Source organism: Chiloscyllium plagiosum, chromosome 37 (genome assembly GCF_004010195.1).
Source record: "Chiloscyllium plagiosum isolate BGI_BamShark_2017 chromosome 37, ASM401019v2, whole genome shotgun sequence".
In the NCBI taxonomy this organism is placed as follows: domain Eukaryota; kingdom Metazoa; phylum Chordata; class Chondrichthyes; order Orectolobiformes; family Hemiscylliidae; genus Chiloscyllium; species Chiloscyllium plagiosum.
This window is the reverse complement of record NC_057746.1, coordinates 33,058,964-33,083,982: the sequence shown is the minus strand read 5'-3', so window position 1 is coordinate 33,083,982 and position 25,019 is coordinate 33,058,964. Positions and strand designations below refer to the sequence as shown.

The 25,019-nt window shown below is 46.5% G+C and overlaps 1 protein-coding gene across 1 annotated transcript in view; it reads right to left on the bottom strand.

Moving 5' to 3' along the window:
- LOC122541492 (regulator of G-protein signaling 3-like) overlaps positions 1-24,786 on the bottom strand; it is an 83,834-nt gene extending 59,048 nt beyond the window's left edge. The window contains exon 1 of the mRNA XM_043678304.1: positions 24,496-24,786. The gene's annotated coding sequence lies outside the window, so the exon portion shown is untranslated. The remainder of the gene's footprint in view (positions 1-24,495) is intronic.
- Positions 24,787-25,019: the final 233 nt, after the last annotated feature.

The following is a 25,019-nucleotide window of genomic DNA, read 5'->3' as shown; positions in this document are numbered from 1 at the left end:
TGATGCATCCCACCCCTCAGGGAACCCAGCATTCACACCCCTCTCCAATACACTCCCCCAGGGAAATTAACATTCACCTCCCCTCCCCAATATATCCCCCTCCCTGGGGAAATCAGCATTTACCACCCTCCCCTGGCCTGATCCTGTTCCTTCCCCATTTACCCCCCTCCCTGTTGCTGCTGAAGTTTACACTCCTGACTAGAATATCTGATGGAATGGTTTATTTTCTGGAACACTGATCCGACAGCTTCACATATACACCATTGCCAGGGTTTATAGTTCCCTTCTCGTGTTTAAACCAGGAATTGTATTGGAATCCAAACCGTTGCTCTGACTGATCGGAACAACTCCTATGATAGTCCAAAAACACCAGCACAGCACAATCCCACCGCCCTCGGAACACTCGTTCCACCATTCCTGAGGAGCCAGCAGAAAAGACAAGCAGGAATTACAACCATCCATGCACATTTCCAATCTGTGGGTCAGAGCTGGCATTTCATTCCTCCCCCCATTAGGAGGCGGTTATAAAGTGGTAATGTTCTGGGGTTCGCATACCACAGACCCAGTCTAATCCTCTGAGCATTAGCTGGTGAGATTTAACATGGGTATGAACTTAATGGTGACCACCATGGTCACTGCTATCAGTTGTTACACGGGCAGTTTAGGCCATCTGCCATTTGATGTAATCATGGCTGATTGAACCTTTCCATGTCTACTAGCCATTCTGTTCCCAGCACTTTGTCCACCACTAGCAATTAGAAATTCATCAAACTCTAAACAGACTCAAAGGTTAGATTCCTCAGCCATCTGTAGGAGAGCATTCCAAAGGTTCATGACCTTCTGAGGAAAACAAAACTCCTATCTTGGTTCAAAGTGACATCCCTCTTATTTCCAGATTGTGGCCCCTGGTTTGGGAATCCCCAATAGGGGATCTTGCCCTGTCTTTCTCTTTAAATACTTCTTAAGTTTTAATGAGATCACCTCTTACTCTTTGTAGCTCTAAAGAACACCGTCCCAATCTCTGTACATAAGACAATCCAGCCATCCTGGGGACAAGTCCGGTGATATTTCATTGTTCCCCACCCCCAACCCACTACCACCGTGTTGTATAAAGCAGTTAGGACATAAAATAATTACCCAATACCCATGGTAAACTCCTTTGTGTTAACAGCCTGTAGCTAAAATAGTTACTCTTATGTTGAGCCTGACAATCAGCTATCTTACTAGGAGAAAGTGAGGACTACAGATGCTGGAGATCAGAGTCAAGAGTGTGGTGCTGGAAAAGCACAGCAGGTCAGGCAGCATCTGAGGAGAAGGACAATTGACGTTTTGGGCATAAGCCCTTCATTGCCCGAAACGTTGATTCTCCTGCTCCTCGGATGCAGCCTGACCTGCTGTGCTTTTCCAGCACCACACTCTCGAATCAGCTGTCTTAGACATGATGTAAATAGCTATTAACTTAAATAGAATAAACGCATTGCACAAACAAGATTGAGCTTCTGTCTACAACAGTGTGTGAGCCTGCTTTCTCCACATAGTATCAGGGCTGAGACTGACACAAGGGAAGAGGATTCAGGGCAGTGTACCTCCCTAAAACATCCCAATCTGACAATACCCCCAAATGGTCCCTCTCCCACATCCAGTCAGTTAGGGACAAAGAGAGACCACTTTAAAATTACACTGCCGCTGATGAACAATAGACAAACTGATCTAAGGACTATAAGCTCCTGCTGAATAACAGAAAGGCCCTCAGGATGGTGAATTTGGATAAGTGAGACTCACTGAACATCATTTATCCCATGGTCGACCCACTGTTTAACTCACGGGCTGTCAACACAGACTCCTCTTCCCCGGACTATGATCAAGTGGGCACCTGGGATTTTAAGAGTTTAACGTGGTTCGGTTTAGTCCTCTGATTTTCAAAAATACTGTTTATTTTCACACGCCTTGATGTTCATTTACCCAGGTGTTGGGCAGTCAATGTGAACAATGCCATAAAGTTGATGAAATACAAATTGACTTGCTGCTTTTCACCCTGTTCACTTCACCGAAATGCAGATGGGAAATTCAATAATTCGAAACATTCAGTATCTCCACTAGCCTGGCTATCCCCACTCCTTTATCTCCATCTCCCCATCCACATTCTGCATGCCCCACCCCAATTCCTTCAGAATCTCCATTCCCCCATCTCCACTCCCTCAGTAACTCCATCGCCCAGCCCCACTCCCTCAGTAACTCCTTCCCCCATCCCCACTCCCTCAGTAACTCCTTCCCTTGCTCTTCAGTCTTGCTGCTGTTGTATTTGATTCTCGCTGAACAGCCAGCCATTTGTTCCTTCCCTAACTGCTGTCTTTAATGATCGTTGTGATGAGAATGTCTCCCGTTGAAGTGGCAATCTCATCACACAAAATAAAATTCCTGAACAAATCCACTCTCTATATAAACACAATTGTCAGCGGGACATCATGTGACATGGCTGTTGTTAAATATTTTGAGCATGACCCTTAATTTATGTGCATGCGTCAGCCCCAGTTTACAAGGTAATATATACACAGGCCTCTCAATGGGATCAGATTCCATGATACCTGGCAGGTCTCCAGTTCACCTCCTGACTCCCCACTCATTGTGTGTCATTTCAAATTCTTGCAAAACCTATCAAAAAGGAAGGAATTGTTTCCAAAATCTCTATGATCTTTCAAAAAACTTGTACAGCTGCATAGAAGCATCGAGAAAAGCAGGAGTGGGCCATTCAGCCCATTGGGTCTAATCTGCCACTCAACATTACCTTAAGGCATAATCTCACTGCCTCCTCATATCCCTTGGGTAAGCGGCAGTAAATCCTGCAGGTTCTGTTTAGGCTGATGTTCCCTCTTTCCCTATAGAAAGGTCATCATAGCAACAGTCTATTGAAGCCATTTCTATTTGTGCTGGCTCTTTAACGGAGCTTTGCGTTCGTCCCAGTTTCTCTGTTTAACCCCATCGCCTCTAACTTTCTTTTCAAACGTATATCCAACTTTGTTTTTGAAACTTATGATGGAGTCTACCTTGGCTGGTCTTTATAGCACCGCATACCACTTGCTGTGGAAGAACACCTCAGTCATTCCCTCTCACTGTTTTGATAATTGTCTTTAATCTTCAATCTATGTCTCATTCCAACAGCCTGTCAGCGCTACTGGCTTGACCACAGGTCAGAGATCTGACTGTCTGGAGAAATTCTAAACTCATAATTCCAAATATGTCTTTTTTTTAAATAAAGATGAACCAAGAATGGCCACTGGTATAAACTAAGTAGCTGTCTGAGCAGAGGGAGCCATGTATTGTCACATCTAAAAGTGAAAAATGAACTTCAAACAAAGACACTTCAAATGGGGTGGTGGGGAGGTGGAATCCAATTCAAAACAGATTGGATTGTGATCTCTTGACTCCATTAAGATAATGACAGGCTGATAAACCCGTCTGCTCAACAGCAAACCAGGCCCCTGTGGATTAGTCCCAAACTGCAGACACACTTTGTGTTTTTCCCTTTGAAGAAAATACAAATTGAGAGGTAAATGGCCAGCGTCAACTCAGTTGGGGATTGTAGGTGGGACCAACCCTCTCATTGGAACCCATGAATGAAGGGGCCCATGTGTACTAGCCTGGATTTAAGCTTTAACATGCTGCGGAGAAATAGTTCCTCATCACCTCAGCATCGCAGGTAAAAGGATCCTCATACTCCCTCGGAGTACTAGGATCCAGCCAGCGAGCCGCCAGCCACACATAAGCAGGAAAACAAACATTCTGTCCCTCCCCTGAAGTTGGGAGTTTGGTCACGGTCAAAAGGAACTAGAACAATAGAATCTCATCCAACTTGCAGAACTAAGAAACCTGAAATTCAGCTACCAATGTCAACTCTTCCAGTAAGCTCCATTACAAAAGTGATCAGCTTTAACTATCTGCTTTTCACAAACAATTCAGAGACTGATCCTTATATCTGCTTATTCTTAAACTGTCACTGTTTCGGACTCACCTCGTATTTTTAATGTGAATGTGTGTTGTATTAACAATAATCTTAAGTGATTAATGAACACTCTCTTTGTTAATTCACAAAAGTTTGGTTAAATTTGCTCCTTTTCGATTCATTTGGGTCAGGGAGAAAGGAAGGGGTCCATTTTGAAATCAACCTCGCCATGACCAACTGAGGGGGGTGGGGCTGAATAATAAAGAGGAAACAGCTCTTCCCTCCCCACTCGGGAGTTTAATGTTTTGGGGAGTATCCAGGCTGAAAACACAACAAGTTAATGAACCCCCCCCCCGCCAGGTTCTGAGCAGAACACGATCTCCAGGCATCAAATGCTTGTGTTGAATATTGTAATAACATCTGTTTTGATGCTTTGAGAACATAAAAAAAGGTTTACATTCATAGGCAGCAATTTCCAACACCTCAGGACATCTGAACACGCAGAAAATACAGCCTTTGTCGTGATGTGGGAAACACAGCAGCTAATTTGCTCACAGCAAGTACCCACTTCAGTAATGTGATGAGCTGTTTTGATGATGTTAGTTGAGGGATAGGAAGTTAGCGCAGAGCTCCAGGGGAAGTCCTTCTAGTGATCCCATTTCGATCAGGGGATATGGGCTGCGTTGGCTGGGCCAGTGTTTTCTGCAGTATCCCTCATTACCATGGCAAGGGCAAATACCTGTCATGTGCTGTGGGTTGATCCACAATACTGTTAGGTAGGGAATTTTAGCATAAATCATTTGGATGTGAGCATTGGAGGTATACTCAGTAAGTTTGCTAATGACACCAAAATTGGAGGTGTAGTGGACAGCGAAGAAGGTTACTTCAGATTACAATGGAATCTTGATCAGATGGGCCAATGGGCTGAGATGTGGCAGATGATGTTTTATTTAAATAATTGCAAGGTGCTGCATTTTGGGAAAGCAAACCTTATCAGGACTTATACTCTTAATGGTAAGGTCCTAGGGAGTGTTGCTAGGCTGAACAGGCTGGGGTTGTTTTCCCTGGAGCATCGGAGGCTGAGGGGTGACCTTATAGAGGTTTATAAAATCATGAGGGGCATGGGTAGGATAAATAGTCAAAGTCTTTTCTCTGGGGTGGAGGAGTCCAGAACTAGAGGGCATAGGTTTAGGGTGAGAGGGGAAAGATATAAAAGACACTTATGGGGCAACGTTTTCACACAGAGGGTGGTACGTGTATGGAATGAGCTGCTAGAGGAAGTGGTGAAGGCTGGTACAATTGTGGCATTTGAAAGGCATCTGAATGAGTACATGAATAGGAAGGGTTTGGAGGGATATAGGCCAGGTGCTGGCAGGTGGGACTAGATTGGGTTGAGATATCTGGTCAGCATGGACGGGTTGGACCAAAGGGTCTGTTTCCATGCTGTACATCTCTATAACTCTACTTGCACCCCCTGGCACTGAAGGAATAGCAAGATATTTCTAAGTCAGGATGGTGAGTGAGTTGGAGGAAAACGTGCGGTAGTAGGTGTCCCCATGTACCTGCTGACCTTGACCTGCCAGGTGGAAGTGGTTGTAGGTTTGGAAATTGCTGTTGAAGGACCTTTAGTGAATTTCTGCAGAGCACCTTGTAGACAGTACACAGTGAGCATTGGTGGAGAAGGGTCTGAATGTTGAAAGGAGTCCTCAAGAGGGCTGCTTTGTCCTGGATGGTGTTGACCTCTTGAGTGTTGTTGAAGCTGCACCCACCCAAGGCAAGTGGGCAGTATTCCATCACACTCCTGACTTGTGCCTTGGAGATGATGGGAAAGGCTTTGGAGAGTCAGGAGGTGAGGAAACTGCAGAATTCCTAGCCTGATCTTTAAATTGAGATCAGAGAGAGCCAACAATTTCACATCAAGTCCAAAAACAAGGCCCCTGTCAAAGCAACACATCCTCAAACTGCTCAGAATCAGTTACTACAATTTACACCCTGTCTCTGGATGGGGACCTTCTCATTCAGGAGTGAGAATGCTATTTCCAGAGCTCCACTTACTGTCCTGAAGTGAGACAGCATGAGGCCATGGTTACCAAGACAACGTCACCTTCAAGGAATGAATTCAGACTCTGAAGAAAACAATGTCCCTGAAAGCTGGAACACAGAATCAGGGAATCAGACTGGAGGAAACCCAGTTCTCGTCCAATAGCCAGTCAGGCTGGTGAGCTCAGTCAGCTGTGAGCATCATTATTCTATTTGCTTATTGGACAAGGATGTCACTGGTTGGGTCAGAATTTGCCCCTTGAGAAGGTGGTAGTGAGCTGCTTTCTTGAACCACTGCAGTCCATGTGCTGTGGATAAACCCACAATGTTGTTAGGGAGGGAATTCCGGGAATTTGACCCAGCAACACTGAAGGAACGGCGATATATTTCCAAGTGAGGACGGTGAGTGGCTTGGAGGGGATAGCAGGTAATGGGTGACATGGTGGCTCAGTGGATAGTACTACAGCCCCACAGCGCTTGAGACCCAGGTTCGATTCCACCCTTGGGTGACTGTGTGGATAAGGCACCTCGTTCCCAGACAGTGCTTAGAAAATGAATTCACCCCTGGGGGCCAGGGGAGAGTGATGGTGGTGGACAGGCGGTCACATACAGAGAGTGAAAGGGAAAGAATGATCTGAGCTGAAATAGGAATACCAGCAGAAATAGGTGGGGCCGAATGGCCTGGTTTGACTGCTAGGAATAATCTGTGTTCCTGTTTGTAAAGCTATGAGAGGTTGCATCTCACTGTTGACTGAGTTTCAGCAGAGACCAGGCAATAACGTGCCTGGGACTTTAACTTTAAATCATTCGCTACAGCATCAAGATAAATTTGGAAACTAATTTGGTCAGTTTGCCTTTGGAAAGCTGAGTATGATTAATAAAGATCCCAATGAAGCTGCATCATCTTTCACAGCTACACTGAGAGACGGTGTAGCTGTGAAAGAACCTCCAGCTTCAACCAGAAATACTCAGCAAGTACAAACAGCCTGAAATCCCAGGCTGCGATCAGAGAGATTCCACAAGAGTTTTACTGTTCACTTCACACTGTGCCAAACCAGCAAACAAGTCAGGACTGATGTCCTCAGATATGGAGGCGACCAAAAGTACTTGCATTTCTGTAGCACCTTCTGTCAGGACGTTCAGCCGCCATAGTGCAGCCATTGCTGTAGTGCGGTTAACGTAGCTCACTGCACAGCAAGATCCCACACTCATTGACATGATGCATCCAATTTTTTTCGGAGGGGATGTTTGAGGAATTTTCGCCCAGAATGCCAGGGAGCATGGTTCTCCTGCAAAATGGGGCCATGGGGGTCCACTCACGTCCTCATGAGCTGGGTCTGGGGGCTCAGTCTGAAAGGTGGGATTGTCAGCTGAGATCCGAGGTCCCTCTGGAGTGGGACTTGAACACCTGACCTCCTGACAAAGCACTTGCTTATGGCTGTTGCCCTAGTTCGATGTTCCTGCAGTTCAATAGCTTGTGGCCTGAGGGGTCACCACTGACCAGGAGACCCTCACACTCTCACCAACCAATCGTTGGGGCTCTGGAAAAACTGACAGCTCAAGAATAAGACTCCGTCACCACACGACAACCACATTCCCAAGGCTGATCAATCCCAGAGTCAGATTGGAACCCTGAATCTGTGGCTCAGAGGAAAGGACACTACCCATGGCATCTGACATTGCAGATATGTACACATAAACAGATTTTCTAAAGACATACACATGCTTGCAACCGTACATCCCGGCGTAGGCGTATTTACAAATCTTCCTTGACTCTGCTCAGCTATATATGGGAAATGCTCCAGAATGCTCCGATTTTTCTGCATCTCTCCCAATTCATTGCACTGATAAAGAGCTTGCTGCAAGAGTTAATAAATCAGTGAGCATACTAGCTTCAGGCCAGAAACAAGAGCTGTTCAGCACGGTAATCAATAACAGAAAGAGACCAAATGGTTGAAGGGGTGAGGAAAGTTTCAGTTTTCATGTTGTGTCTTTCATTCTGATATCTTCCATCCACACCAACTCTCCCACTCCACTCCAACCCCAGTGCCTCTTAGCACAGCTGACAGTGGCTGTCAGCAGAGCCGCCCTAGTTCCTATTATTCACACCGATCATTAACACCTATTATAAATCTCAATTTTTCCTTTCCTACTATGAGCACTCTCTTTGTCTTTTGTTCTGGGCACCCTTCCCGTCTGTTTCATTCACTCCTCCTCCATCTCTGGCAGCAACATTAAAATCGCCATTTTTCCAGCTAGCTTTCAGCTCTGAAGAAAAGCTATTGGACTCAGAGAGTCATAGAGTCATACAGGACGGAAACAGACCCTTCGGTCCAACCAGTCCATGCTGAACATAATCCCAAATAAACTAGTCCCACCTGCATGTTCCTGGCCCATATCCCACCAAATCTTTCCTATTCAAATATCCATCCAAATGTCTTTTAACTGTTGTTATTTTACCCACATCTACCACTTCCTCAGGATGTTCATTCCACATACAATCCACCCTGTGTAAAAAAATGCCTCTTCTGCCTTTTTTAACCTCTCTCCTCTCATTAATTCTGTTTCTCTTTTCCCTGATGTTGCCAGACCCGATGCGTTTTTCCAGCACTGCCTTTTTTTTATTATAAAATTCACTTTCTCCATTTTCCGTTCCATCCGCGGCCTCACCCATCCATAGCTCTGGAGCTTCCCCCCAGCTGCCTGACAGCCCTATGAGATCACTGTGTTCCACTGTATTTCACCAATGGATGCCTCACCTTAGCTTCAACTTCTGAAATTCCCTGCTAAATCCCTCCATCGCTCGATATCACTGTTTCCCTGCAATACATTGCTTCGAATCTTTCGATTTGTCCTTATGTGGCCAAGTGTCAAATTCTGCTTGAATGAAAGTGAATGATTCATGTAGTGCTGAGCTTAGCTCCTGTGCTGATGTGGAAAAGGGGTCATTGTTCTGATGCAATGCATTTTCCATCAATACAGTCTTAATCTCCCCCATTCTGGTTCTGCTCAGGCTAATGGAGGTGATGAAATGTGTTTTCATCATCACTAACAGAGAGCTCCCACTTCCTGACATAATCCTCCGATCACAACAGTCTGTTGGTGGTACAGATCTTGAATCTGGCAAGAAACATGCCCTGAAGCTGTTTGCTTCCAATAACTGGCTGTGATCTATTGCATTTTTTGTTTAACTTATTAGTTCTCAGGACGTGGGCACAATTGGCTTTTATTTCATAATACCAGGAGAAACAGGAACTGGAGTAGGCCATTCAGCCCCTCAAACCTGCTCCATCATTCAACAGGATCATGAAGGAGAAGGACCAGGGAAATATTCCCAAGTCAGTACGGTGAGTGTTTTGGAAGGGGGTGCTGATCTCTTGTAGCTGCTGCCTTTGACCTTTTAGATAGAAGTGGGTCCTGGAGCTTCCTGCCCAAGGGCACTGAGGATCCAACCCACAGCAGATGGACTGCAGCGGTTCAAGAAGGCAGCTCACCACCACCTTCGCAAAGGGGCAAATAGGGACGGGCAACAAATGCTGGCCCAGCCAGCAATACCCACACCCCCTCGTACCATTGAGAAAATAGATTCCTCCTATGGAAGTGAGACCAGGAGGCACAGAAAGACTCCACAGAAATTAGTACGGTCTCTGATGAACTAGTGATTTCTGCAGCCATTGACACAGCCTGGCTTGGAGGCTTTGCAGCCATGAGACCAGTTTAGGAATTCCTGCCCTTTCCCAGGGAATGATCCCCTGGCTTGGGGAGTTGGCATCTAGTGGGTAAGAGTTCAAAGGTCGGAAAGGCTCTGTCCAGTCTGGGCCAGTTCCACAACATATAGGAATTCCCAAAGAGCAAGTCAAGGTAAGCTGAGGCCTGTAAAGAGAGGCTGCCTGGAAATATTGCCCCTTCTGTTAACTCTCAGCCTGGGGAGATGACGAGGCTGAGGAGGGACTGAGTGGGAGGATGGAGAGGTGGTGAACAAAGGCAGAGATTCCCGCTGGGATGGGGATGGGAGCTGGATGTTCCTAACGAAGGCACCTCCTGACACCAGTTGCCTGGCAACCTCCAAGGATCTTGTGAAAATGCTCTGTGGTGCCCACCACTGGGACCTCATTTTCCAATTCAAACAGCAGCAACAAGTTGTCAGTCACTTCAAATTCCTCCCTGTGGGTCATGTACCTTCCTTTTCCCCTGTTCTGATGTTTCCAGTTGAATGGGAACGTTGTCAGTGGAACCTGTGAATGGAATCTGTGGGTGGGAGTGTTAGCTGTCATTGTTGGCCAGTTAACAAGCTGAAGAGTTGCCCCCTGGCCCAGGCTATGGTGTCCTGATTTCCATTAAACAAGACTTCTTGAAAGCTCTCTATTTAATCTCCCATTTCACCCCTGTGCTTAAAGTAGTCTTTTCCCTGTCGTGAGCTGTAATCCTCATTCCCCCTGCTCCCCCGAGGGCCTCTGCCATTTCCTGTCCTCCCACTCACTCATACTCAGCCTCTCTGTGTTTCGGTGCTTTTTTGAGAATCTTTCTTCATCTCAACAGGTTTCACCATCCTTCTCTCTCTCTCTCTCTCTGACACACACTCTCTCACATACTCTCTCACACACACACACACACTCTCTCTCTCACACACACTTACACTCTCTCTCTCACACGCACACACTCACACTCTCTCTCACACACACATTCTCACACACACACTCTCTCTCTCACTCTCTCTCACACACACATGCTCTCACTCTCTCTCTCACACACACTGTCATACTCTTCTCACACACGCACAGTCACACACACTCTCTCTCTCTGACACACGCACACACACACCAAAATCACTGAACAAAATGATCACAGTCACCCTTCCCTCCTTGTGAGTGATTTAATGTCAGAACCAATCGCTGAAGAGTTTAACAACGAGCAGAGCACTAGTCTGATATAAGATCATAAGAAATAGGAAAGGAGGAGGCTGTTCAGCCCATCAATCCTGCTCCACCATTCAATAAATCCTGAGTGATCCAATATTCCACATGCCCACTTTACTGCCCTCTCCCCATGACCCTTGATTCCCCGAATGATCAAAAATCTAACCATCTGAGCCTTAACTATACACAACTCTCTCCCCACAGCTCTCTGTGGTAAGGTATTCATCACATTAAGAGCACATCATCATTATTCCATTGCAATGTCGATCAGGAAATTGCACAGAAATGTGTAAGCATTCTTCCCAGATTTGTTCACTTCCAAGTCTCTACCACCAAACATGGTGGTGATTGATATTGCCACGTTTCATGGTATCTCCTCCACGGAAACAGTCCTGGTGAGCGCTGACAGTGTGGTGCTGATGGAGGACTGCTTTCAATAGAATGGAAAAGATTGTGAGGAGCTCTGGCTGGGATTAACCTTCAGTCAACTTCATCCAACTCAGGCGATCAGGCTCTTTTCATACGGCAGTTTGTGGGATCGTGCTGTGTGCAATCTGGTTGCTGTGGTCCCTGCATGAAATTGTGTCTGCAAATCCAAAGTACCTCCTTGTCTGTAATGGGCTATGGGATGTTGTTGTTTGGATGGGAAAGGCACTACATTAATTTAAATCGACCTTGAATTTATCAGACTCAAACCCATGGGATTAATTGCTTAAAGTGAAAAAATTGAGATTAAATTTATGGAGTTTAACCTATCAAAATCAAGTGACCTTTCTACTGAAACGACTGGAGAGGAAATAGCCCTGAGTTAGATATCATCATCTCAACCTTCAACACGATAAAAACACCAGCGATAAACTCTTCAAAACAGCCAGTGTATAATTCCTGGACTGAGGTTAATCCAGCTCCCTCACACTGTCAGGCTCACTGAGCCCTCTAATACACGCAGTGTATAATTCCTGGACTGAGGTTAATCCAGCTCCCTCACACTGTCAGACTCACTGAACCCTCTAATACACCCAGTGTATAATTCCTGGACTGAGGTTAATCCAGCTCCCTCACACTGTCAGACTCACTGAGCCCTCTAATACACGCAGTGTATAATTCCTGGACTGGGGTTCCTCTAATACACGCAGTGTATAATTCCTGGACTGGGGTTAATCCAGCTCCCTCACACTGTCAGACTCACTGAACCCTCTAATACACGCAGTGTATAATTCCAGAACTAGGGTTAATCCAGCTCCCTCACACTGTCAGGCTGAGTAATCAGTCTGATTCTGATTTTATCAAAAGATGTCAACCGACTTCACTCCTTTCCAGGAATTCCTGAGAGTCTCAGCCTTAGAAATCAAACATCTTTCATTTCTATGGTGTCTTTTATGGCGTCATGACATCCCATCATTAATCAACCTATTTTGTGAATCGGTGTTAAATCCGTTATTGTTTCCCTTGAGACGGTGAAGGTGAACTGCCTTCCTGAACCGCCCAGTCCACGTGATGTGGGTTGACCCACACTGTCATGAGGGAGGGAATTCCAGGATTTTGATCCAGTGACACTGTAGGAAAGAAATGTACTTCCAAATTGGGATGGCGAGTACTTGGAGAGGAACTTGCATTTGGTGACATCCCCCATGTACCTGCTGCCGTTGCCCTCCCAGTTGGAGTTAGAATTAGGCTGAAGGTCACATGTACTCAAGTACAGCGATACAGGAGGACAGTGAAAAGTGTAGAATCACCATTCCCAGCACCATTGTAGGTACAAAGACTCTGAGGTACAAAATCTTATGTATAAATTAGGAAAAAAAGAAATAAAAGTCAGCACTCGGCATTACGGACCTTCAAAAATAGGAGGGCACATTACCCTCACCTCGATCCTGGGAGTCCACAGTGCCCTCACCTCAATCCCGGAGTCCGCACTGTCCCTCACCTCGATCCCGGGAGTCCGCACTGTCCCTCACCTCGATCCCGGGAGTCCGCACTGCCCCTCACCTTGAGGCCGGGAGTCCACACTGCCCTCACCTCGATCCCGGGAGTCCGCACTGTCCCTCACCTCAATCCTGGGAGGCTGCACTGCCCTCACCTCAATCCCGGGAGTCTGCACTGCCGTCTCCTCGATCCCGGGAGTCCGCACTGTCCCTCACCTCAATCCTGGGAGGCTGCACTGCCCACACCTCGATCCTGGGAGTCCGCACTGTCCTTCACCTCAATCCTGGGAGGCTGAACTGTTCTCACCTCAATCCCGGGAGTTTGCACTGCCCTTTCCTCGATCCCGGGAGTCCGCACTGCCCCTCACCTCGATCTCGGGAGTCCGCACTGTTCCTCACCTCGATCCCGAGAGTCTGCACTGTCCTCACCTCGAGGTTGGGAGTCCACACTGCCCTCACCTCGAGGCTGGGAGTCCACACTGCCCTCACCTCGATCCTGGGAGTTTACACTGTCCCTCACCTCAATCCCGGGAGTCCGCACTATCCCTCACCTCGAGGCTGGGAGTCCATACAGACCCTCACCTCGATCCCGGGAGTCTGCACTGCCCTCACCTCGAGGTCGGGAGTCCACACTGCCCTCATCTCGATCCCGGGAGTCTGCACTGTCCCTCACCTCAATCCTGGGAGTCCGCACTGTCCCTCACCTCAATCCCGGGAGTCTGAATTATCCCTCACCTCGAGGCCGGGAGTCCACACAGTCCCTCACCTCGATCCTGGGAGTCTGCAATGCCCTCACCTCGATCCCGGGAGTCTGCACTGCCCTCACCTCGATCCTGGGAGTCCGCGCTGCCACTCACCTCGAGGCCGGGAGTCTGCACTGCCCTCACCTCGAGGCCGGGAGTCTGCACTGCCCTCACCTCGAGGCCAGGAGTCTGCACTGTCCCTCACCTCGAGGCCGGGAGTCCGCACTGTCCCTCACCTCGAGGCCGGGAGTCTGCACTGTCCTCACCTCGAGGCCAGGAGTCTGCACTGCCCTCACCTGGAGGCCGGGAGTCCACACTGCCCTCAACTGGAGGTCGGGAGTCCACACTGCCCTCACCTCGAGGCCGGTAGTCCGCACTGCCCTCACCTCGAGGCCAGGAGTCCATCGAGTCTAAGTTGGCTGAATCCTCCACCACTGATACCGTCTGAGGAATGTTAGGAAAGTCGATAAAATGAAAGAAGACAAAGAGAAAAGAAAGGGGACAAGGAAGAGTAGGAATGGATGAGCTCTGGTTTAGGAGCGTACTCCACTGCCAAGTTGGAATTGATAATCAAATTTGAAAATGGAGCTGGGTTTGGAAGGTGTTGCTGGAAGATGTTTGGTGAACTCCTGCAGTGCATCTTGTACACGCTGCTGCCGCTGAGCATCGGTGGTGGAGGGAGGGGATGTTTGTGGATGTGGTGTCAAGCAAGCAGGCTGCTTTTTTTTTAGTTTATTCCTTTACGGGATGTATGAGTCACTGGCTGGTGTCAAACATCTTGAGTGTTGTTGGAGCTGCACACATGCAGGCAAATGGGAAGTATTTAGTCACACTACTAACTTGTGCATTGTCAATGGTGGACAGATTTTGTGTGGTTTGCAGTTTGAAATGAAACCACTGTTGTGATGTAGGATGATGGTAATGGATCGAAATACCAATGTCAGAGCAGTTAGACGGTCTGTGAATGTGAATTGCACTTACTTACAGTGTTGGAAGTGCGTCCCAGGGCATATATTCCATTTGAACCTCCGAACCCCATGATCCCCAAGAAGGTTAGTCAGATGAAAGTCTATTAGCATGTTTACAGCGTCGGCTAACTAAGACAGAGAATTGCATAACGGCCCATTTTATGGATGGCAACCTGTAACAAGTGGAGTGACACAGGAAACAGTGCTGGGACCACAATTATCACATTAAGGACTTGGAAGAGGAAGATAGATTCACTGAAGCCAAGTTTGCAAGTGATACAGAAATAATTGGGAAGGCGAGTGGGTGAGGATGACACGGTAAGTCTGCACAGGGATATGGGCAGGATAAGTGAGTGGGCAAAAACTTGGCAGATGGGATGCAATGTGGGAAAATGTGAGGTTATGTACTTTGACAGGAAGAATCCAGGAGCTGAATATTATTTAAATGGAGAGAGGTTGCAAAGGGATTTGGGAGTGGTCATGCATGAATCACAAAAAGCTAATATCCAAACTCAGTTTGGAATAGGGAAGGCCATTGGAATGTTGACCTTTATTTCAAAGGAAATGGAGGATAAAAATAGCAATGACAGAGAGCCAGAGGCTGCTCTCTTATTGGAGTGAAGCGATTGGTGCTGGTTTAACCTGAGGGTCACCACGCAGTGGGGAAGAGGCGGAGAAAACCAGGCCTTCATGGTAACCTCAGCTAGTGTGGGAGTTGAGCCAGCCCCGTCAGCATTACGCTGAATCACAAACCAGCTGTCCAGCCAACTGAGCGAAAGGTACTGAGGTCTTCCTAAAGCTGCACAAGACACCGGATAGACCACAATTGGAATATTATGAATATGTTCGGTCTTCTCATCTACGGAGAGAGATAGTGATACTGGAGGCAGTCCAGAGAAAGTTCACTTGACCGATACCAGGGCAGTAGGGGTGGCGGAAGTCACTGAGCATGTGGCATCAGCGATGATGTGAAGAGCGGAAGTGATGTCATGTGTGATGCATGAGGAATTGTGAGGGGTGGAAGTGGTTGTGGGAGTGGCCATGATGGGGGAGGAAGTGACATCATCAATCAGCATGGGGGTGGCAGCTGCATCAGCCGCATGGCTAATGGCGTCTGAGTAGATTCCGAGGCCAGGGGAATCTTCTGGAATGTTTGAGGAGTGCTGGTTATGGAGGTGGGTAGATAAAAGTTTGTTGCACTTACAGTTTTTGATGTTTGAGATGGAATTGAAATACTGTTTGTTGAGAGTATGAATTCTCCTGAGGATGTAGTGCAGAGTGTGTCCTTCGCAATTCTGAGAGTGTGTGGCCCTCAGCTGAGGCAGGGCTGACTGTGGAGAGGGTAGGTGCCGGCGCATTGCTGTGAGTGTGGAGTGGAGGATCTTGAAGGAGAACTGTTGCTGGTGTTTTTGAATCTGTAGTCTGTACTGTTTGTCCTGTTTGGGTCCGAACTCTGCTGGTTTAAAGGTGGTCCGGAGTCTGTGTGGGATGAGTTGGTTACGGAGGCAGGCACTGAGGAAGCAAATGTGGCTGTGGTACCGAGTTTGTTTCAGGACATGGTTGAAGAGCTTCAGGGCAGAGGAAATGACCTGGGAGTTGCAGTGGGAGAGGGAATCCCTGAGATTCTTGTAGAGAGAGGAGGAAAACTTCTTCAAGGCAGGCATCCTTGCAAGAGGATTCGCAGTAGGGTTAAAATCAACGAGGTAAAAACAATGGTATGGAGGGATTAGCTTATAGGTTGAGTAGGTTGGGTCTACTGACAGAATTTAGAGGAAACCTTACTGAAACACACATGATACTTAGGGACTTGACAAGGCAGATGCTGAAAGGTTAGTTCCCTTGTGGGAGAGTCCAGGACCCGAGTACACCAAAAGGGTTTGGACATTTAAGACAGAATTGAGGAGGGATTTCTTCTCTGAGGGTACTAATCTGTGGAATTCTTTACCACAGAAGGGTATTGAGGATGGGTCATCAAGTATGTTATTCCTATTTTAATTTCTCAATTAAAAAAGGGGTGGCACAGTGGCCCGATGGTTAACACTGCTGCATCACAGGATCCCAGGTTCAATTCCAGCCTCGGGTGACTGTCTGTGTGGAGTTTGCACATTCTCCCTGTGTCTGCGTGGATTTCCTCTGGGTGCTCTGGTTTACTCCCACAGTCCAAAGATGTGCAGGTCAGGTGAATTGGCCGTGCTAAATTGTTTATAGAGTTAGGTGCATTAGTCAGAGGAAAACGGGTCTGGGTGGGTTACTGTTCGGAGAGTTGGTATGGACTTGTTGGGCCGAAGGGCCTGTTTCATACTGTAGGGAATCTAATATTCAAGGCTAAGTTACAACTTAATCAGGAAAACAATCAAAGGCTTAGGGGAAAAGGCAGGAAAGTGGAGTTGAAGATTATCAGGTCAGCCCTGGTCTCATTGCATGGCAGAGCAGACTCGATGGGCTGAATGGCCTCCTTCTCCACCTACGATTTGTGGTTTCCCTTCATTGACCGGTTATTTCTTTTGAGCTTCCTCTCAGACTCATCCATTCTCTGGCCCCCACATCCTCACTTCCCTCTAGGGTAAAAGGAGTCCTTCGTCTATTCCCAATGACATTCATTGGGAAACAGTTTGTATCGACAGGTCCTATTTCTAGTTTGGATCCTTACAAAACAGCAGGGCTGCTACGGCAAACTGGGAATGCAGTGCAGACCTGGGTTTTGATGACCCATCCTGAAAGTCTCTCTCTCCACACTCTCTCTCTCTCTCTCACAAGCCCAGCATTTATTGTCCATCTCTAATCACCCAGAGGGCAGTAAAGAGTCAATCACATTGGCTGTGGGTATGGAGTCACATGTAGGCCAGACCAAGTAAGCATGGCAGTTTCCTTCCCTAAAGGGCATTAGTGAACCAGATGAGGATTTTTTTTCCCCTGACGAGATGTTTTCTTTTCCCAACAATGGATTCATGGTCATTTCTATGCTCTTGATTAGATCAAATTCCACCATCCACCGTGGTGGGATTGCAGGGTCTCTGGATTAACAGGCCTGTGATAATACCTGTGGCCCATTGCCTGTCCTTTCTTTATCCCTCTGGGATGAGGGAACTTGGATCTATGTCCGTGCTGAGTCTGAGGGGAGAGTATCACCCACTGACGCATCATTGACGTTGTGATAAATCTTATTCTCACACGCTATTCCACAACAAACATCCTTTTTCCCCAAAATCAGCACAATGTGAAGTCAAACAAAATATCTACTAAATTCCCATCGGCAGCTGCAATGGATCGGATTTGACTGGGGGGGGGGGGGAATAATAGATTGAGAGACTGATTATTGCTGGCGACTGTTTCAGAAGTGGAACGGAATAATATTATTTTAGTGCAAGGTTTTCCTGACATCTTTTTTTCTGTCAGGCAGCACTCCTGCTGTGGCTCAAAGTATTTAACCCCTTCCCAGTCAAACCTCTGCAATCTTCCAGGTGAACCATTTTAGAAACCGTCGCCTGGTGACCATGTTTCAAATGACTTCCATTGAGGAATCTCTCAGTTCCTGGTTTTATACAGAAAGGGCTGATACACAAGGGTGACGCACCCAGCCTGCGCGCTGTGCCTCCAAGAAATTCACCATGGCTCCTCAGGCAGCATCTTCCCAACCCATGCTCACTTCCGTCTAGAAGGACAAGGGCAGCAGCTACATGGGTACACCACCCCCTACAAGTTCCCCATAAAACCATTCACTGCCCTGACTTGGAAATGCGTCGCCATTTCTTCAGGGTTGCTGGGTCAAAATCCTGAAACTTCCTCCCTAACAAACTGAACTGCAGCAGTTCAAGAAGGCAGCTCACCACCACCTTCTCAAGGGTAACCAGCGATGGGCAATAAATGCTGGCCCAGCCAGTGAAGCCCATGTCCACGTGTGAAGAAGAGAAAGGACCCAATAGGTCCCGACTTTCCAGGAATCAAGGTTTACCTGATCTCTTGACCTTTCCCATCCCCTGTTGTGCAAGCATGTCTTCAGTGACCCAAGGGTCATGCGGATGAACACATTCCCAGCAATTTGCCTCTTCAGTTCCCTCTTCTTCCTCAAAACCCTTCAGCTCCCATTGCCTCGCATCTCCCTCCCTCACCAGGACAATGCCCAGTGTTACACAGACACATAGAAGATAGTACCAGGAGGAGGCCATTTGATGCCTCAAGCTGGCTCTGCCATTCAATATGATAATTGAGCTCAGTACCCTCATCCCACCCTCCCTCAATTTCCCTTGGTCCCTTCAGCCACAAGAGCAAAATCTAGTTCCTCTTTTAAGCATGAAATGTTTTGGCCTGAACTATTTTCTGTCAGAGTGGTTCTGAAGGTTCACCAATCCCTGGGTAAAAGATTTCTGTTCATCTCATTCCTAAAGGGTTTACCCTGTATCGTTAAACATGCACCCCTGGTTCCAGACTGCCCCACCATTGGGACAATCCTTTGTGCATCTAGTCCTATTCAAAACTTTTGTGGTGTGTCTCAGAGGGACAATAACAATGCAGGCTGTGGTATCGGGTTAAAGATATTGGGCTGACCCCATGTAACAGGGGCCATTCTTCCCTCAATCTGGCATTTCTTTGATATGCAGTTGTTGGCAGAGTTCTCAGGTGGCTGCAACATTTCCTTGTTCTGCTAAATGTGACTCTGACACTGGATTTGATTATCACCACCGCAGAGTCTGGACTCATCAATAACCCTCTTGACCCAAACAATACGACTTTATCCTCCACGGAAAGGAAATGTCACCACTCCATGTTCCTGGCATTGCCCTAACTCACCAACATAACCAGTTCTTAACTCCTCGCCTGGGCATGCCTTCACCCATTAACTTTGATCATGACACAAACAGCAATCAACTTTATGTTTAATTTAATTCATTTCTTCACTGTGGGCCTGGAGTTACATGTAGGCCCAACCAGGTAAGGATGGCAGTTTCCTTCCCTGAAGAATATGAGGGAACCAGATGGATTTTATGATAACTGACAGTGGGTACGTAATCACCATTGGGTGAGCTTTTAATTCCAGATTGTATTGAATTCAAATGTCACCATCTAACACATTGGAACTTGAGCCCATGTCCAGAGAACATTATCTTGATGTTCGGCATTACTCGGTCCAGCACCTTTAGCACCTTCCCAATTATCAATAGCAAGGCAGTCTAATATCTTCCTTTGCAGTCACTCATGACGGCCTCTCATTCTCAATTGCAAGCTGTCGTCATCCATCTCTTTCTCCTCTTTGGTCTAAGCCTTCCCAATCTTCCCTCAGTCATCATCTTCAGCAAGGTCTCCTGCTTTCTCATAAGGCCAGGCAAACCTTGTTCCCTGACAATATTTGTCAACGATTGTTCATTTCTCCACCCTTATGACACCATTGTGTTCTCACACAGTGATTCTCATAAAGAAAAGCAACACAACCCATTGTGTTCAACCACTTCCTCTAGGCTCTGTCCTAACCTCCATACGCGTAACCTTAAATCAATGTTCCCTGGGCTCTGAATTCCCCAATCTCAAAGAATTAGTCATGTGGCCTTTCTAAAAGTACTTGGTAATAAAAAAGGCATTCAGAAAATTGAGTTGAAGATTAGCAATGAGTGGTGTTTCTGAATCAAGAGAAGAATGCAGGGAGCTCGAAAAAGGATGGTTTCAGATTGTTATTTTTTTGTGTGTTTGATGTATAGTGACCTGAGCTTGGTTTTATGGAGGAGGTACAAGACAGTTACCAGGAAGTTACCCGGAGTAAGTGAATAGGTGGAAGGTGCTGAGACCACCATTATTAGAGTGGTCAAGATTAAGGTAGGCTAGTTACAGAGATATTCAAACAACAAACGTTATAAGTTTAATATCACTGGCAATGGGGCAAGAAGGGAATGCAGGAAATGTTTTCATGCACACAGACAATTCATGATCTGAAAGCTATCAGATTCTAGAGTAATTTACAAAAGGCAACTGGACAGGTCCTCAAAGAAGATTCAATCATCAGATTATCGGGAATTGACTGGGTATCAGATTAAACCGGCAGCTATGTGAAAAAGCTAGCTAGTGGTCTGTATGGCCCCCCCCCCCCCACCCTGTGGACTGTAAGATTGTACGATAGCATCCACTCTGTCACTGCTGAATTTTTCCAGCACATTCACTGTATAGACTCACCTTGACATTTCCGTCTTTATTTTCCAGACACCTTGCCAATAAATCCAGTATTACATTAGCTGCTTTCTAATTGTCGAGTCGCTTTCGATGTTTTGGGAACGGTACTTGCTTTTTCTGCCCCATTCAATCATTCACCAGTCGAAGTACAATTTTACACGGGATGTTAAATCAAGGCTCTGACTGCTTACTGTCAGAAATTCCATTAGCATGATGCAGGGAGTCCTCACTAGCATCCTTTTCCGTAAATCTTCACCAACAAAATCAGAGCAGCTCGTCATTACCATGTTGCCATTTGTGGGATCTTGCTGTTACTTACAGTTACATTGATTCTCTCACAGGATGTAGGCATCGCTGACTAGGCCAGCACTTACTGCCCATCCAAAAATGCCCAGAGGGGAGTTAAGAGTCAACCACATTGCTGTGGGTCTGGAGTCACATGTAGGCCAGACCAGGTAAGGATGGCAGTCTCCTTCCTTACAGGACATTAGTGAACCTGTTGGGTTTTCCAACAATCCGCAATGGCTACTATTAAGTTAACTTTGCATTCCAAATCTTTCTTTAATTTATTGAATTGAAATTTCACCATCTGCCATGGTGGGATTCGAACTCTCATCCCCGGAACATGAGCTTGCAGGCTCTGGGTTACTCCCCAGTGACATAACCACAATGTGTACTACTTGCCTTAAAATCATGTGGTATATTAGATTAGATTAGATTAGACTACTTACAGTGTGGAAACAGGCTCTTCAGCCCAACAAGTCCACACTGACCCGCCGAAGCGCAACCCAGCCATACTCCTCCATTTGCTCCTTCACCTAACACTGGGGGCAATCTAGCACGGCCAATTCACCTAACCTGCACATCTTTGGACTGTGGGAGGAAACCGGAGCACCCGGAGGAAACTCACGCAGACTACCAATATTGTGGAGAGGTTTGTCCTTCTTCATTGAAGAAAAAGACACATAATTACTCTAGAAGTGGTCCTGGTAATGATCGCACAATTCATTCCTGGGATGAAAGGTTAATTTAATGTGGAGAGGGAGAACAGGCTGGACTGCTGGAGTTTAGAAGAATGAGGGGTGATCTCGCACCTCTGATCCAAGATCCTTCACGACCCTGCCCCTCCCTGTCTCTGTCACATCCTCTAACCCTGGATACCCTCCCAGATCCATGTTCATCCCATTCTTACCACTGGTGGCCACCTCATCAGCTGCCTAAACTCTGAAATTCCTCCTTACACCTCTCCATCCCTCTGTCCAAGCTTAATGACTTTCAGCCACATGCCCTGTTTGTGGCCTAAAGAACAGATAATGAGAACTGCCTTTGCCCGTGGTCTGTGGCAGTCTTACCCTAGAGATCTGTGGCCACTCAGTCATTGGATGGATTCAAGGTTGAGGTTGATCAGTTTTTGAACACCAGGAAATGATGGGTCACAGAGGTAGGGTAGGAGGGGCAACCTGGCGTGGGTGTCTATTTTATTGAATGTCAAGAATGCCAAGAGAGGTCAGTCCAGCTCTTATTTCTCACATTCTGCAATTACAATGGACCAAACACTTTTTTTCTTCATCCCTCATATAGTGCGCAATGACCAGCTCATTCCTGATCCCTCCCTTTGTAGTGAACTGCTAGCTACAGACACAACTGTTAAAGCTTTCCTGGTGTGTGCGCTTGTGCTGGAATACTGCTCAACTACAGCTCCACTTATTGTTCAGCAACATTCAGATATACAGGCATAACACAGCATCGAACACACACACACATTTCCTTCATAAACACACACACACACATATATATATATGCACACAAAAACACTTGTACTGAAACACAAGACACACACACACCAAGAAACCCACACAGACACATTCTCACTCAGATATACACATGGAAACATAAGACACACACACACACACTCACAGAGACACAGTCACAGACAGATGACAGAATGTAACTACACAGCCTTGCATACACTAACACAGATGACAGATTGGCAATATAGACACACAATCAATTGTTCACATACAGGGACATATAGAAGAACATGTAAATGCATACATCTAACCATACAGAAAGGTATATGCACAGACATGAACACACATACGACATTCAAGTGCACAAGGACACATGCACATAACAGATATACTCCATACATACACACTCATTATATACACACTCAGACACTCCCACACATACATGTAAACACAAAGGTATACACGTACATCGACACATGTGCATATCATTGACATCCATCTAAATGTCACTGCATACAGACAAGAACATGACAAGATGCAACAGACAGTAGCACAGATAAACTCTGACAAGCAAGCCTACTGAGTCAATGTCAGACATGCTCATACAGATATTAATTCAACTTATCAATTTCAGTACAATCTCTCAGACTGACTGCACCCAGTGCAGGTTCAAATTAATCTGCCTCACATTTGGACCCTGGTCTGTGAATTCTAACCTTACTGTTGTCTCTGTTTGCCATGGTCAGTGCTCTGCTGGTACCATGAGCTGTTTTTGCTAAGTGAACATTTCATGTGTGTATAAACACGGGCACCATTGGAAACCTGGCTCCCTGGGTTCTGTCGCTATCACTAGTGTTGCTCCCCTCAAAACTAACAATGGGTGGAAAGTCCCTGTCTGTTTTTGTAATCCAACATTAAACAGCAGAATGCTGAAACAGATTCACGTGGAGCTAATCCCCTCCAACAGAATTTACAGGATCATTTATTGGGATCTGTTACTGCAATGTAATTATCTTCTTAACCCTCTTCAGGACATGCTCTCGATATTTCAATCAGCTTCTCTCAGTCCCTTCATCTTTGTTCCATCTTCTCCTTTCCTCTCTGCTCACTCTGACTTCCCTGGCTTGCTGATGCACTCTTTCCCTGAAATCTCTGCTTCCTTCCACCCCTCATTTTGTGCCGAATCTCTCCACAGCTCATCTGTCTTCATTACTCTCCCATTCCTCTGGGATTTGGTTTCTCTTCCAGGCTTTTCTGTATGGTTTTCTTCCTCCGTGTATTTTCTCTGATTCAATGTGTTTTTTTTCTCTCTCTCTCTCTCTCTCTGTTCCTGTTTCACTCTGTGTTTCCGTCGGTCTTTCTGCCACATTCTATTTATTCCTGCATTAGCTCTCCCTCTGTCTGTCTCTCTGTCTCATTAGTTCACATCTCTTTTTATCTGTGTTCATTTCCCTCAATGTTCCCTTTGTGTCTCTCATCTCCTTGTTTCTCTCTCTTCCTATTTCTCGACCTCTCTGTCTCTCTGAACGAATGCTGTTGGTTCTCATCGCTACCATCTGTCTCTCTCATTTTGACATGTCCTGTCACTCTCTCTGCCCAACTCTCTTTCCTCTTGGCCTCACTCTGTCTCTTCCTCAGTCTCTCACTGTCTGCCTCATTCTCTCTAGCTGCCTCATTCCCCCTCTCTGTCTCTGCCTCTCTCTCTCTCTCTCCCTCCCTCCTTTTTTGTTCTGCCTTACTCTCTTTATCACCTTATTTCTCTCTGCCTCACTTTCTCTGCCTGTTCTCTTTCTATTTTCTGCTCAGTTGCCAGAGACAGAGGGAAATAGGTTCAGCAGAAGCTGATATCTGTTCCCAGTTTACCGCAAACCCCTCGACATGCTGGAATTCTGGTCAAATCTGAAGTAATTTATTGTTTTATAAAGACGGGCTAAAGCAGTTGGAATGCAATGTAACTGATCCAGCAGCTGTGTGAAACTTTAACACGGCACTATTTCAAAGAAAGCGCACACACAAACACAGAACCAGAGAAATTGAAAGTGGTTGTTTTCATTACCTTAAATGAGTGAACATCCACCCGAATCTTGCTGCCGGAGGCTCAGGAGAGAGAGTGAGGCTGTGAAGGACCTTGGTGCTGCCTCAGACACACACACACACACTGTGTGAGGGAGAGAGCGAGCTTGCTGCTGTTGCTTCCCTGCCTTCTGGAGTCTGGAGGTCGTTGTCTGGTAAAAAGGATATCTTCGCGGTCACACCCACACGGATTTTGACATCAGCTCTGTGTTTGCATTCAGCCCGGGCTGCAGTCACTCGAGAGAATCACACAGTATTGCTTTCAGAAGGCAGGCGTGTTAGACCCATCCTCTACTGGATTATTAATGGAGCCTTTTCAGTAACGGAGTTAAAACTCCACCACAGATATACACTCGGACAGACACACACAGATATACACCCAGACACACACACACACACACATACACACACACAGATATACACTCAGACAGACACACAGGTATACACCCAGACACACACACACATATACACACACACAGATATACACTCGGACAGACACACACAGGT